This window comes from Gallus gallus, chromosome 1 (genome assembly GCF_016699485.2).
Source record: "Gallus gallus isolate bGalGal1 chromosome 1, bGalGal1.mat.broiler.GRCg7b, whole genome shotgun sequence".
NCBI classification, from domain to species: domain Eukaryota; kingdom Metazoa; phylum Chordata; class Aves; order Galliformes; family Phasianidae; genus Gallus; species Gallus gallus.
Window position 1 is genome coordinate 114,175,254 of NC_052532.1, and position 16,787 is coordinate 114,192,040.

At 38.6% G+C, this 16,787-nt stretch overlaps 1 long non-coding RNA gene across 1 annotated transcript; it reads left to right on the forward strand.

Moving 5' to 3' along the window:
- The first annotated feature begins 748 nt into the window (after positions 1 to 748).
- On the forward strand, positions 749 to 11,145 carry LOC121107834. The gene is made up of 3 exons (XR_005842232.2): positions 749 to 1,062; positions 2,804 to 2,890; positions 10,340 to 11,145. It is a non-coding gene; the product is annotated as an uncharacterized LOC121107834 (long non-coding RNA).
- Positions 11,146 to 16,787: the final 5,642 nt, after the last annotated feature.

Consider the following 16,787-nt stretch of genomic DNA (forward strand, 5'->3'; position numbering starts at 1 on the left):
TGGGATGGGAGAGAGAATCAGGAAAAAGGTAAAGCTCGTGGGCTGAGATAAAGACATTTTAGTAGGACAAGAAAGGAAAATAATAGTAATGATAGTGATAAAAGAACATACAATGATGCACAATGTGATTGCTCACCACCCACTGACTGATGCCTACCTACCCAGTCAACACCCCAGTTTTTATTGTTCAGCATGATGCTGTATGGTATGGGTCACACCATTTGCCACTTTGATCTACCTGTCCCGTTTCTATCGTCTCCCTGCTTCTTGTGCACATCCAGTGCCTCTCTGGCAGGGCAGTCTGAGAAACCGAGAAGTCTGTAACTTAGGATAAACATGGCTCAGTAACAACTAAAATATTGGCGTTAACCTAAATGCAAAACACAGCACCATACAACCTGCTAGGAGAAAATAGGCTCTATCCCAGCTGAAACAAGAGGAGTGAGTTACACCATTAATATAGAGCATATGGCTTATAATTACATGATTACACGCCTTCACTATCCCAACAGAGATGGTCTGGCTACTGTCTAAAATAACTTCTGTTAAGAAATCTGGATCTGTATATGGAAGATGTCGAAGATGCAGTGCATTGATATTCAGCTAGAGGATATTAAGTATATATATTTTTTTTTCGTTAATATTATCAAATAATTTTAGAAATAAAGTGCTAAACATTAACAAAACTGTGGAGAAAACCTTTGTTTTGGACTCATCCTCACAATCTGCTGTCTTGCTCCAACTTATAGGAGGGAGAGGAGGTTCTTTGATGTATGTATACCCGGCGTGAGATCAAAAAACAACGGTTCAAACGTTGGTCCGACCAGTTTATTACAAATGTTAATAAGGGAGATGGGGAAAGGGGAGGACGGACACTATTACGGATTGGGGTGATGGGGAAGGGAAGGCGGGCGATAGAAAAGATAGAAAGAAGCAAGAACAGCGTAAAGCGGGGATAGTCACCACCAGGATCCGGCAGTAGTCCCGTTGCACGCCGTTCTGATGGTCCGAGTAAGAAGGGCAGGAGCAGCGAGGCCGGTCTTGGGCAACGAGAGGGTGCAGGTACCGGGTGGGTCGGGGAAGAAGCCGCAGAGTAAGTCCGGGAGGAAGCAGCAGGTCTCAGGTAGCAGGCCCAGGGAAGTCCGTCAGCATGCAGTCCGTAGTGAGGGATCTGATGGCAGACATCTTGACTCCGTCAGCACGCAGGCCTTCCGTAGTGAGGGATCTGATGGCAGACACCTATCCTCATGGTTGTTGGACCCTCTCTTATCCTCCTTTTTTTTTTCCTGCCTACGTGACATCCCTGGGTGCTTGAGCAAGAGTCATGTGCATACCTCCTGAGATGGCCAACCTTCCTTGAGATAAGTCCACACAAAAGACCGTTTCCCGGCCATTAGCAGCAGCTTATCTCTCTCTCGTTGCCCCTGGCCTTGTCCATCTGTGCTCCTTAAAGGATTTCACAGCCCTTAGCCAGGACCTGTCCATCAGTGTCTTCCAGACAGATTTCTCTACCTTTGCCCAGGACTTGCCTGGACTTGTTCCTCAGCAAACTTTGAGTCAATGATATAAAAGAATAATCTCTTACATCTGCTAAGTTGAAAGGATGCAGAAACATAATTAATGCAAGAAGAACATCTCAAATGATTCTGTTCTGAAAAAAAAAAAAAGAAAAAAGAAGTGTTCAGCTGGCACATAAAAGATTGATACCAGTTTCTGCTGATGTAAGGATACAGTGGAGCAAGATAGAGGTGGGAAAAACTGTTCAACAATCACAGTGAAATACTTCTGCTCATGGTACTGAACGGAGCAGTGTTATTATTAGTCTCCCAGGCACTTGGATACCATAGCAAAGAGAACAGAATTGCAACTAGAATTGAAAAAGAGAGAATTGAAAGAAGAGATTGCAGTGATAATGAAGTTCAAGCCATTGTTCCATTGTTTCTAAGGCTGTGAACTTCTGTATTTGTACCTGCATGAATACTGAAAAATATACTACATGAATACTGAAAAACAACCCTATGAGGTCTCCAGAACGTTTATGCTACTCATGTGGAATAGTTTTCTATGGGTACTATTTTAGACAGAATAAATTCTAGGTCTGAGGGTATATTTTGGAACTAGCAGTATATTTAGTATATTATGTTTATTTTTCTCCTTGTGAATGTTCTGCAAAACAATACTGAGTTTTCTCAAATGCATTTTCTATTCAAATAGTTCTGAGTGGCAGTTTGTTCCCCAGCTATTCCCTGTAAATATTAATAATTTGAGAGGAGTTTTTCAGTTGCACTCAGATCACATGCTGTGGTCTTGGCTACTTGGTTGAATGAGCCTAATTCCTAGCATCAGTTTTCTATGTGAATGCTTGCACAGGAATCTGATGTATTTCTTACAAGTACTCTTGAATATTCATATAGTATCTTTTACATTGAAAAAACATTCCTGAAACTAAAGTGCAGATTCACAGAACATGAAGCAGCAGTGAAGTAAATAAGTGTAAATTCAATGCATGCTTCTGAAAGCTTTGGGAATAGAGGTTTTGTATTGGAATGCCTCAGAAATTATAAAGAGTAAGTTCTACAGAAAAAAAAATGCTAATTTTTCATCAAAAAAAAAAATGAAACAATTAAATTCGTGAGCTTTGGGGGAAAGGGATCTTATGCTTTTTGATTTCATTTTTATTCTTATGCTTTTCTAGGCTTGAAAGTATGGAGAGAAAAGTCTTCCATGAAAAATATTGTTTTTTCTCAAAACTTGTTTTGGAAGGAAAAAGTTATAGACTCTTTTTTGGTATTTATCCTGTTAGGAGAGTTGGTAACACAGGAGCCCACCCAAGAAATGGAGATGGAGAGTGAAACAGAGTCTAAAGGGGAGGGAGCCACAAGAGAAGGAGGTCAGTGCCTTCTTTGTCCTTGAGCCAGGATTCGGGGAAAGCTCTTCTCAGTGACAGCGACTGCTGCATCACTGTACAGCAGGGGAAGAGTGCAGGTGCTCTGCACAGTGCTGCAGCTCAACAAGAGACTGACTCTGGGACTAGTTAAGGTTCTAAAATTCCAGTGAATTCTTCTAAAAAATGCCTGTTGCAATAGCTGCCGAACTTCATTTCCATTTCAAACAGCAATCATTTTTATGACACAGAAAATAATTACATTTGAAACTGATGCAATACTACATGTATTTACCCCTTATTTATTTATTGCAATAATGTAACAGCAATGGCAACAAAATCTTTCTGAGACAATAGCTTGAGTTTCACTTTGGGCTCATTTGCACAGCCACAACCTCTGTGTTCATAGATAGAGATGCATAAATTGACACAGTTTTAACATTAGATGTTAAAATGTACAGCTAAAAAACATTTGCATTTATTTGCTTTATGTTCTCATCGCAAACTGGTCCCATGGGAATGCTATATACTATACTGCTGAAGTTACTTCATTTAACAGCTCATGCTGTTCTTCAGTTTGGCTGCCTTAGTGTCCTGAAAGTATACAATTCTCCGCTTCTAACACACTGATGCTACACTTTGTGGAACAGAGGGGTGATCCTTGCAAACAGACCTCAGTCAGTGCTTTCTGTCTAGCACCTGTCCACAGGTTGACCTTTTCCTCTTCCATGTTCCCAGGCTTCAACACTTCTAAATGGTAGATTGTCATTATTAATTCTCTTTAAATTCAGTGATAGTTATAAATTGGAGCTACAGCTTGGTTCACTGATATAACTGGAAAGGCGGGCTATCCACAAGGATTCATACAGATGCAACTGCATGTGTATGGGGCTTAAGGAGGCAGCATTATCTGCTGTGTCAGCTTTTCTGTGCACAGAATGGTTGACTAAAGAGGAGAGGGATTCCAAGTGACCCCATCTGACTAGACGTACATGGCATCTGAAAACAGGGTGCCAACAGCCAGTAAGAATCATCTCTTCCCAGCAGTGAGTGCTTGAGCAATATAAACCTCAGTGCCTATGTGGGACACCACCTCCTACCTACTTGTGAAGACAGCACGCTGGTATGCTGTGGATGAATGAGTAGTCCTTAGTGCCGCATCTCCCACAGTTTCTGTGAATGCTTATTAGAAACCAATAGCTGAAAGCAACCTGTGATCCTGATTCAATATATTTGGTCCTCTGGGACAGACAAGGCAAGAAGCCTATATTTAGCATCCAGCTTCAGTGCCCAACAAATTCCTGATTCCGCTGTTGCTCTGCCCTCCAGCACAGATCTTTCCTCATCTTTGCGACCTGTTTCACCCATGCCCACTTTCCTTCTACTGTGGAGGGAGGCACAGTAGGAGGTAGGAGTGCTTCTTCCAAAAGGGATGCTTGGGCTAGCAACTGTTTTTGAAAGCAGTGGTGGGAGAAGATAGGTTTGGTTCTGAACTCAGACAGAAATATTTTTCTTTCCATTCCCTAATGTCACTTCATATCAGATTCTAAGCCAATTGGATCAAGGTCACCTTCAGAAAACAGTCTTGACAAAACAGTGCTATTAAACAAGGGCATAGAATCATAGAATATCCTGAGTTGCAAGGAACCCATAAAGTTCATTCATTTCAGTATTTCACTTCATTTTGGTGAAGTATTTGTGCAGCAGACAAGCCTGACCAGCCCTAACCAGTGCAGGGACTCACTGCTCTGTCCTAGTCTGTTGTTCTCCCTTTCTGTCTTTTTAGAGGAGCATTGAATCTCTCTTGAAGAGAAAATGTTGCTTATTCTGATCTTGTCTCACCTTCAGTATCTTCCCAAGTAACCTTTTATTCTTATTCTCAGCTCTTGCTTCAGAAATGGATGCTTGTAGAGAGAGAAATGAGAAAAAGCATGAATTGTAAGCCAGGGCATAGAATGTTATAGAGATGTGTATCTCTAGATGCAAAAAGACTTCTGAGAAGAGGAGGCTTTGCTTCACCTCCAATGCAGTCCTCAGCAGAGAAACTGACTTATGAGACTTTATGAGACTGAAGGAGAAGCTGGCAGAAAAGAATAGTGGTTAAAAAGCAGTGGTTATCAGTAAAGATTCTAGCTTAATGTAAGAATAATCATTAATCTTGGACTATTGGCTTTCTATGCAGCTGTTAATTCAGAATTTAGAATACAGATCTCCAGCTGGAAAACACCTCAGCTGTTGCCTACTGAGTCTTTGGCTCAGTGTCCAATCAGCGGCTGAAATTCAAGCGCAAAGTCCAAGGCTCTGGGAGGAGAGGCATTTTCTTTGAGAAAGGAAAACTAAGATGTTTAATACTAGACTAAAGTAAAGGTTGCTGACATCTGATTGGCATGAAGTTAATGGAAGTGTTTAACACTTGTCCTGTTTCCTGACTCAGTCCATGCGGAATAGCTTTCATCTCAAATTCAGCCCGTTCTCCCCACAAGCACACTAACCTAATGAGAGCTTTGCTGTCTTTGTTTCTGGTTGAGAGCTGGCCAGTTTTGCCAAGTCTAGGACACATCTCAGGGAAGTGATGTCATTATAGTAATGTAAGGAGAGGAGAGTGTGTCCTCTGCATAGACATGTAGCTGGTCTGGCTCTCCCAGGCCAGGTGCCTACTTATTATAATACAACCCATTAAAAAAGCAAAAATGGCCATTCGAAATAACCCGCTTTGCCTTCATGTTCCTTTCTTCCAATCCATCATCCTTACAAATGGGTAAAGAGGCACTCTTGCTCTGTGAGTTGGCAGGAGAGTAGGTGTATTTGACTCAAAAGTGAGTAACTAAATTTTACTAGGCAAACTACACTGGTTGTATTAATGTCAAGGTTGAGTGTGTCTCATGCAGAAAAACTAGTTACTCTAAAAAAGTATTGAGGATTTGTTGCATGCATCCATACAAGGTTTTTGAGTTTAGTGTATTATTATGTGTGCTTTTAAAAAAATGTTGATGTAGTTGGTTGAAGGTAATTTGCATTAGTAGAGAGAGCAAGCTGAAAGTCAGTGACTTCTGTAAAAAATGGTGAGCCGATGAACTGCTTCCTGACTTTTTGATTCTTTTTAAGCTGAGGGAAGCAGCAGATTATTTGCATTATTTGAAATAAGATGCATTCAAGGAAAGTAATATTTGTCATCACATTACTTTCTCTTCTTTATAGCAAAAACTGTGGAAGTCCTGAAAACTTACTAACCACTCAGGTTGAAGAGTAAATACTGTAGAAGACAGTAATAGTGATCGTTAATGAGTAGTCAGTAATCAATGTAGATAAAAACCAGCTTTTTGAAGGTTTAGCATCATTAGTATTTCCTCCTAGCATGCCTGTCATTGACTGCTGGCACAAATTAATCTCTTAAATCCTGTTCAGTGAAGTGATCTATGGCCTTCTACAGCATGTTAGGAAGTTAAAGTCAAGCTTGATGGATTTGGCCTTTGCATTTACATCTTTTAATCAGTGCTATGCCCGTCAGGGCAAAGAAAATCGTGCAGTTGTGTGTATTTAAAATACTTGACAGTACAGAAAGATGCAAACGGCTGGGAAGGCTCAAAAGTCTTCATTTTTCATCTTTGCATGACAGTAGAGTTCTTGACTAGCTTTAGTTCTAATTAAGTTGGACAATTAGATGTTTATTCCTGGTGTGTTGTGCTGCTGTTTGCTCATACATGGGAAAGTAACTTAGGGAGAAAGAGCTCTTGGATAACTATACTGTTTAAAAAAAATTCTGTAGATATGCACTAAGGTTAAATTATGAACTCTTCTATATTAAAAACATGTTGTGAGACTATAATGCTTCATCTGTGTGTTTACTGCAAAGGTTGAAGGACATACATTTCATTGCACCAGCAGGGCTAGTGTAAGGATCTATGTCAATATAGATTAGCATTAGAAAGAAAGGCTTGTATTGCAAGTAATTAAATTGAATCTGGGTGGAATCAAGCATTTGATTTACACACTTCATGAACTGGACTTGATGAGCTTTGGTATTTCCAAAGCAGAAAAATGATCATGAAAATAAACCTTAGATCATAGATCTTGACCATTAGAATGAATATTCTGAGTACACCTGCTACTTTTGCTTAACACTCCTCACCCCACTAAAATCCAAATAAAAGTATAATTGATAAATTATTTGTAGTCTTTCAGGGTATATCGTTCAAGTCTTTGAAACAAGCAGCCTTACAGTAAGCTAAAAAAAAAAAGTATTTTAAAAGCACAAATCAGGGACATCTATTACAACATTTGATCTGTGTAAGATAAATAGTACTCTTGGATGAGCTATGGAAAAGTAGATCTTCAATTACAAAAGAATAGGAAGTATTTAGGTCACATACAATACTAACATCTTAATGAAAAGGCAATGGTCATACTACTATAGCAACTCAGGAGAAATAATTCAAGGATTTGGGAAGGAGACTGAGCACTGACAAATCAGATTACATGCTTCTAAGCCATGGCAGGAATAATTTTTCTTCTGGGAACTGACCACAGTGATTCCAAATGGGGCCAGAATCAGCCACATGTAGTGATGGTCATCCTCAAAATTTTCATCATTTCTGTTTGCCTTGGATAAACAGCTGAGAGCTTAGATCTCTGTGAGAAGACCATCCAAGTAATTTCAGTCTGAAGAAATGAGCAGGAAAGCTTTCATAAACAGATTTTTCTCATGAGATTTCTTACACTTGCTAGGCCTGGCCCTAGGAAAAATGCTTTTATGTACATTGTGTCATAGTATTGTTGGTCTCATCAGGAAAGGATATATAGAAATAAGTAGATCTACCAGAAACCAGAAGTTTTGTATTTAAGACATCATAAATATTTCAGGCATAGAAAAAAGTCACTTCTCAGAATCACTGAAAAGGTCATTTTATATTTTACTTTCACAACATTTGCTTATCCAGTACTTCCACTCATTATTTACTAATCTGGAAGCATAAAGAGTTTAAGAGTAGACAGTGTTGCACAATACTCATTTCAGTAACTGGGAGCCAAGTGACTAGATTTCTGTACCTGGTTATGCTGAGGGTTCAGTGTCTCAGCACAAAAGTTCACTGCTCTGTTACAATTTCTCTCTTCCCTACGTTTGTCTGTTTAAACTGAAAATCCTAAGACTGGGACATTACAGTTTTTAGTTAAATAGGTATGTTTGTTAAACTTAAAAGTAAAAAAGGAAGCAATTTTCCAAAACTCAGCATAATGTCAGTCGTGAGTAACAGGAATGGCTTTTGAGGTAAGAGCCATGCAGTTTCCAAACAAGCCACCAATAATTAACACAGTTTAAGCATCTGAAAATTGATCTACTAAACAGTGAAAAAAAGATATATTGACAATAGCAGGACCTAAGTCACATCTTAAGGGCAATCAGTGGGACTGATGAGAGTCATCAAAATTGATGAGAGAAGCTGAGAAAGTTTGTAGGCTAGCTAGAACACAAAAAAATTAGGCACTTCCCTAAATGAAAAAAAGGTTATTTTGTTATAGTGCAATTTCATAGAAAGCCCTTCAGTACAATAAAATGGTGGTTTTGCACAAACTTATCTTCTCAGATCTACATAGTATATGCCTACTTACTTATAGTAGATGAATTTTGTATTCAAAAGCTATGCAATGTCACCTTTTCTAGGATGTCCAAAACAGTTAGTAACAGTGTTTGTAATTTTATATTTCATAAATTTATTTTTATATCCTTCCCTCCCTCTTATACACTGCCTCTATCTCTGACATTTCCTTTCAGTTTCTCTCTCTTTCCCTTCTTTTTCTAATGATTCAGAGGTTACTCCTCTTCCAATCATTCTTTAGTAGAATTTCATAATAAAATTTCCATGCTCTAAATTTTGGGAATTTGTAATTTATTTCTGAATTTCCCTAAATAGACCACATTTTCATAGACCACACCTATCACTTTGAGTAAGTTCTTTAGCTTTTATTATCCATATAGAAAATACTGTTTATTTTTTGGACAATTGTTTTTTTTTTCCATCATCATCAGTATGTAGACTAATTGTATTGGGTTTCCAATTTTTTTTTTCCCCAATAATACTTTCTAGAACAGAAGTTTTATTCCCTATAACTCAATGAAAACTGTCTATCTTCTGATAACATGGATTATACTCATCATCTTCCAACACAAGTCTAGCAGCTGCTAAACTCTGCTAGCTAAAACAGAGACTTGCAGAGACATGATACCACTTTGAATATTTATTATTTCTCCAGGAGTATCTTAATCACTTTATTAGCAATATTAGCCTATCAATCACAATATTTATGCTTTTCATTGCAGTGTGTGTCCAGCATTGGTATGTGTTCTCCATTATACTTGGGATTCTAAAATCCAGAGCTGCTATGGAGGTCATAACTTATGCTGTATCTATTTCTTATATAGTACTTGACCAAAAACCTAGGAAAAGTTTTAAATAAAAGGTTTTTTGTCCACCTGAAGGAGAAATAATGATTAGCCAAAACCAAACCAACAAATGTGAAACATAGGTAAGGACTGTTTTATACTAAAGTGCAGTAAAGTTACAATGGAATTGTAACAGAGGTGGGATTGAATGGAAGACTGCTAAAAGTATTCTTATTTATTATTTCTCTAAACTGAAAAGAGTTGGACTTACTTTGGATTTTTGTTGGTTTGAAAATAAATCCTGGATCTGAGAAAATTAGAAAAACATAGAGATATATCAGAGGAGAATAAATAGTTGGAAAAGATAAGGAGTAAACTGAGGAGTGTGCAATATACATGCTATTGAACGTATAGTTTGACAGATTATATTGGTTAGTTCTAGCATTTTAACTGTATTCCTGTGGGAAGGTTTACCAGATTTTTCAAAGGAAACAAAACTCTAATTTGTATGCCATAGCCAGCTTTCTCAAGACCTAGAAAACCTGATTTCTTTTTTTTTTTCTTTTTCAGTACTGTACTGTATGCTGCAGCAAACAAGTGTGATATATATTTTGATTTAATGATGCTCAAAAATTGCAGAGAAGCCAGTGAAACTCTTAGCTTGCCATCATAACCTAGAATAAATAGCAAGTAAATCAGTGAAAAAGCACTACGTGCATTAGGTAGTACAGATGTCTAACACTTCAGAAGGCCTAATAAATGCATTAAAAATGATTCCTCTTGTGTAAGAGTTGGTTTTGGAAAAAAACGTAACAGAACAGCAGCAACAACAGAAAAAACACCAGCAGCATATTCCATCAGAACAAATGATAAATTTGTGGAAATATTCCACATTTCCAGTTTTTTAAATGTGTTTGGTTTTTATATTGATTTATGATGCTTGCTTTCCTAATGATTTCTTGGGGAGAGAAGGGGTCTTTTTTTTTTTTTTTAAATTATTAAGTATTTATTTATTTATTTATTTATTTATTTATTTATTTATTTCCTCTACATGGCCTTCTTCCTTCATGATTCAGTCAACCATTGCAGGATTTAAAGCACGGAATAGATAGCCTCCACTGAAGTGGAGTCAGGAGGAGGGAAGGGAACGGATGTAGAAGTATTGTTGGACCAGGAAACAGAGCAGGTAGGTAGCACAGTGGAGGTAAAAGTGCATTTGCAAGACACAGTGTTGGTGTTTGTTCCCAGTAATGTTAATATTGTTTGTTACTGCATGAATCTAGAATGCTAATAAGTGAATAGTCTATAGATCTCTCACTATTAATCAAAGACTAGTACTTCTAAATCTCTTTTGCAACAGGGTAATTCTTCTGTTTTCAGAATATGGGATTTTACACTATAGTTACCATTCTCATAGGAAAATACAAGAGCATGTTGCAATTACATTGCAAATGCAGTGCACAGGAACATTAAAAATAGGCTAGCAGGAGATGAAGGAAATAGTGGAAACTATGGCTATAATTTTGTATAAGTGGTAATTCGACCCAGTTTTAATTCAATGAAGGTGTCAGCAGAAGTGGAAAGTTCTGTCTTAGACAAAAGAAAGAAGTATCAGGTTCAAAGGACCTGTACTATAAATAGAAATACATAGGGTTAAATTTCAATTTCCTTGGTAAGGCGGAAGGTCACAAAATTTAGGTAGATTTGCCTGTTTCCTTCAGCCAAAAGAAGGTGGAAACTTTTTATGAAGAATCAGGAAGATGGGTTGAAGAAGGAATGCCAAAAACAGCCAAGACTGAAGAAAGACTATGAACTGATTTTGACATTCTTTTCTGTGTTAGTAAAGGCAGGATGTATAATGTCAGCAGTGGTTGAAGGCCTAGAAGATAATTGTAAAGAAAAAAAAATCATTAAGATAAGCAGTATTCATGAATAGATAGGGAAGCTTGCATGTGTATTAACTAAAGAAAACCCTAAAATTACTTAGGATTTACGGAAGAATATGGGTTATAAATCAAGTTTCTGAGAAGAAATCTTGAGCAGAAGAGGGAGGAGAAGGGATAAAGCTACTATAATATTGACATACCAGCTCTCTAAAGGAACTGAGAAACAGGATGGCTGGCAACACAAGGATCAGTAGGAACAGCATATAGGAACACGAGATATTTTAAAATATAAAGGATTCTGATCTAACTTGTATTTATCACAATAAAGTGACTGAAAAACATGCCTACAAAATTACTTGACAGATTTAACTTTCCCCAGATATGTCACAAGTAAAACTAAGATCACAGAGAAACTGCTCACGTGCACTTAAATAAGAAATGTTGTCAGAGCTCAAGAGCTGCTAAGGCCAATAGGCTTCATGACAGTGGCTTAAGGCTCTAAAAGAGATAGATCTTGTTCTGTAAATACTCAAAGATACCAATAAACAGATAATATTAACCCCAAGCAGAAAAATGGGCTGCTGTGAATCTTTTACTACCCGATTCACAACTCTTTTTGTCTATGGAGAGATTCAAGCTGGAGTAAGAGAACCTCACTGAGTGATGCCATGGAACTTCATGTATTTAGGCTGTATATCTCAGCAACAGAATATGATTTAGAACAAACTGGAGATTTTCTTCATATGATTTCAAAAGGCAAACTGACTGTTGGAGATGAGCCAGCAGACAGGTATATAAAATACAATTTAAAACTGAAATTTAAATCTACCTGCATTATTTGGCTGGAAGGACAAGTAAAGTTACTTCTGTCTCTTATGTTAATTTTGCTAAATATACCTTTTTTTTTTTTTTTCGATAAAACTGTAGAATTCTGATGCTGGCCTCCAGTGTAAAAGGCACATGAAATCTGATTTATTGTAATTTTGCATCATGGTAACCCCAGAGAATTCAGCAAAGAAATTTAGCTGATTTTCTGTGTTTCTGTTCTTGTTAAAAGGCAGCAATGTAGATATTAATAAATAGACAAATTACTACTGACTAAATTTGAATCAGAGCTTCTATGGTCTGGATATGTGAAGGGAAAATGTCAAGTAAAAACAGTTGAGAACTTGATAGTAAGACTTTTATTTCTGAAATTCTTGTATTGGTTTTACAGATAAATACCTGTTAGTTTTTTTGCAGTCATACAGACTACAAGATACAGCTTGTAGTCAGAAACAGGTGGTCATATGCATGAAATAATCCTTTCTTCCCCTCCTTCAGTTCCCTTCTCACAGCCATTTGATACCGCCACAGCTGAGATGAATAGAGCTTAATTTGGTTTCGTTTTGAATCAGGAAAAAAAAAAAAACACACACAAAATATATTTTTCCACTTATATCCAAGAAATAGTAGTTTCAGAGCATCTTGTCAAACATGAGGCAGTTGAAGTTTGAAAATGGAAATTATGAAGAATGTTGTTTTTTGTTGTCTCAACAAAAACAGCATATCCACACTGTGATACTCCAGAACTTATCAAAACAACGGAGCACATTAATAAAATAAATACCTTAGTGGGCTTCTATCAGCTTTCCTCAGATCTGTTCTCTGAGAAAAGTCTGCATTTCCCTTGTGTATAACAAAGTTCCTTCCTGTGTAGTACAATATGTGTGTGCCATGTGCTCATAGGATTTACTGCACTGAGTTGGATTCAAGCTGGCTTACTTCTGGACACATTGAAAAAAATTGGGTCTGGACACATTGAAAGTTCAAATGGGTCCTCAAAAGCCTGTGCAGATCTCTACTCAGCATTGGTGAGGCCACATTTGTAGTATTGTGTCCAGTTCCAGGCTTCCCAGCACAAGAGAGATGTGAACATACTGGAGAGAGCACCACAGAGTATACTTCCTATGAGGAATGACAGAAATATGGAACTGAGAAAAAAGAAAGTTTGATAGGGATCTCATCGATATCTATAAATATTCAAAAGGAGAGTGAGATGAAGGCAGTAAGTCTCTTTTCAGTGGTGCTCATTGCCGGGACAAGAGGCAATGGGCACAAACTGGAACACAGGAAGTTCCATATGAACATCAGTGTCCTGTTTTCAGCCGAGTCAGAACTGGTTTTCTTCACAGTGTCTGGTATGATGCTGTATTTTGACTCTGGGAGAAAAGCAATGGCGATAGCATACTGAAGTTTTAGTTGTTGCTGAGCAGCGCTGCATAGAGCCAAAGACGTTTCAACTTACTACGTCTGCAGCTGGGTGGTGCTGATTTGCTGCCAGGTTAAACAACAGTAGTCAGATAACACTTCTGCGCTGTGTTGGTGACGTTGCTCAGAGGTGTTGTTGAGTTTCCTTGGAGATCTTCAAATGTCACCTGGACATGGACTGGGGCACTCACCTCTGGGTGTCCCTGCTCGAGTGTGAGGTTGGACAAGATTGTATGCAGAGGTGCCTTTCCACCTCATTTATTCTGTGATTTATAATAAATAAATAAATCATTCTATGAATTTCACAGAGATATTCAATATTTGGAGGTCTTCATTATAATTGATGCAGTAGTTGAAAAAATACTCATTTGCAGTGCAGAGAAAAAAGTGTGGGCCAAAGAAGCACAGTCAAGACAAAAAAATGTCTTCATGATCTCTTATTCATCTCAAGTCCTTAAAATGACAAAGAAAAACAGAAAAATATAGGTATACAGCTTTATCTTTAATTTAAGAAAAGGACTGTTTCTTGGAAATGCTATGATATATTACTATTTCCAATAATAAAATCACATTTTAAAGCTTATGTTTTGGAGAATTAAGGAAATGGGGATAAAGGATTTTTGTATCTGAATGATTAAAAAGTTTTCAAGTGTCTTGCATATTTTGACAGCCTGTTTAGTAGCAGATTTGATGTACTGACATACAGAGACACAAAGACATTTTGGAGTCTGTGGGAATACAAGAAAAACTGTTCAGAGCAGCAGCTGTGGAGCAAGATAAACAGCATGAGAACCAAGGACACCTCTAGAAGAAGAAAGAATGGCTCACAGCTCTGATTGGGTAAGCACCCACATGAACGGTTGAAGAGCGTTTGTAGAATGCTCTGTTGACATGTAAAGGTGGATGGGAAAGCTAGAAAAAGAAAACTTGTGAAGGTATATAAGTAATGTGAGAACTTGTAATAAACGATTTGGATCGTTCACATCTGAGTCTGTGCATCAGACGCTGCAGGAGTCCAGGTCTCAAGGGATTCAGTGATCCTTAAACTCCTAAAGTCTTTCTGAGCCTCAGTCCTACATCAAATATAATGTAATACATTTGATGTTTAATTTTTTCCAGTCTTAATATTTAAATTACAGAAATGAGTACTTGCAAGAGTGACAACTTGAAAATAATTGTGGCTTTCTTTTTAACAATAATGGAAAAACATAACAAATGAAATTTAGAAATTTATATGGTTTAAAGAATTCCAAAATCAAGGCTTTACAGCCTTTGTTAGTCTGACATATTGTGCAACTACCTTAAATACATACAGAACCTTAACTGTCAACATTTAAGCCCGATAGTTTTCCCCACCTCTATCAATAATTCCCCATATTTCACGACCCACAGGTAATGGATGAGATACTCCAGCTCCTGACAGCTGAGCACCTCTGGCTGTTTGCTCCTTTGAACTTCGTTTCTAATTCATCAGCTTATTTCTTTTGTCCCAGAGCTTTGTTTGAGCTTCTTAACAGATTTACATAGGGTAATTCATTTTCTTCTGCTCATTTGCAAAATAAAGAATCACCTAACTGAGTGTCAAATGGCTCTTGCTAAACATCTGTTGCCTACAGACTTCTAGTTGAGTATCCTGTGAGTTATTCTGTCTTTAATTTTCATTTTTGTTTAAGCTTCAGGATGGATGTTGGCTTTGATGTTACCTCCACGCAGGTATTTTCTTACAAGAATACCTTGTTTTCTATGTGTCATATTCAGAAACAAACTTGGATATATTCTCTCTGTTATTTGTGATCATGCATGCAGACCCTGGAACTGCACCCCAGATGTTTGGGTGTAGTGGAATTTCAGGGTCACAGCCTGAACCAATGGGTGGGCTCTGTGAGTGTGTGAGTGCGGCGGCGCGGCGGTACGAACGGGGGAGGGACACATTCCTCAGCTCAGCTCGGTCTGCGCGCTGCTACCGGGAGGGGTGAGTCGATTCTTTTTGATATCTTTCCCTCGTGTGCCTATTTCTTAAATAAAGGCTTTGTCATCACCTTCATTTGCCCTACATTTTGGCGAGCCAGGCAGCCAAATATCTTTAAAGATACCCAATTATAAGCCTCTTAAAATAATTACCATGACATTTTTGAACAATTTCATGGGATGGTTTGGACGGGGAAAGGCTAGCCCCATAAGTGAGGTTTTGCCAGGGCACATCCCGGGATTCCTAGGATCCCCATATCACGGGATTGCCTGTATTATTGAAAAATGGGGTCCCCTACGGGATGCAGGAAATGTTCAGGAATCCCCAGCCCGCCTGGCTGAGTATTTCAGTAGTCTAAACAAAAACGTACTCACTACACGAGAACGACAGTTAGCTGCCTCCACGGTGGCGTGGCCGCTGCTGATGGCCTTGAACCGGCTAAATATAACTGAAGGGGTTCTCACTGATGAAAATCAACTATTACGTGACCGTGTGGAAGAACTAGAAAGACAGGTTGCAATTTTGAGAGGGAAAAAACCTAACCCTATAATCCCGGTACAAAAAATCCGAAACATCTCTCTAGAAATAACTGGGGATCCTATACAAGAGAGTCCACATGAACTGGACTCAGAAAATGAAAGCACTAAGAAGTCAGATCTTGAGGCTCCACTAGAGCTTGATCCCTTTGAGATCCGACCAGTTGTAACTCAAAAAACAAAAAAAAACGCAGGACAGGCCAGCGGGGCTGCCCCCTGACCAGTGGCCCCCTGCCCAGAGCACACTACATGTAACAGCTCGCCCATACACGGCAGCTGAATTAATGGATTTAGTACAACGCTTTAGACAAAGACCGAGAGAGAGTGTGCCAGCATGGTTACTCAGACTATATGACATGGGGGCAGAAAGTGTTGTGGTGAATGGGCCAGAAATCTCAAAACTGGCATCAATTACTACTCACCCGGCCCTCAGGCAAAGACTATATGCGGCTGTGCAACACAATGAAGAAAATCATTCACTGATTGCATGGTTAATGGCCGCATGCCGTGTGACATGGGCAAATAAAACGGATATACCATTAAATACCGGCCTGTGGTCCTCTATGGAGGACTTACAAAATTATATCCGAGAATTAGGTATGAAGGAGGCAATTTATGAGGACAATTTTGAGAGCCCAGATATGATAAAATTTTCCGCAGGAATGAGGGACCTCATCCTGCAGCAGGCTCCACCACATCAGTATGGAATTTTGGTATCCATACTAAATCCCCTAGTGGCCTCAGAGGCCATTATACAACAGGCCGCCCAATTGGTGGCAGATCTGGGGGAGACAGAGCGCCTGCGCGCCAGGCGCAACGTCCGAATGGTGGTGGAAAAGTCGGACATCCATCCGCCACCACGACCTAGGAGACCTGCCCCTAA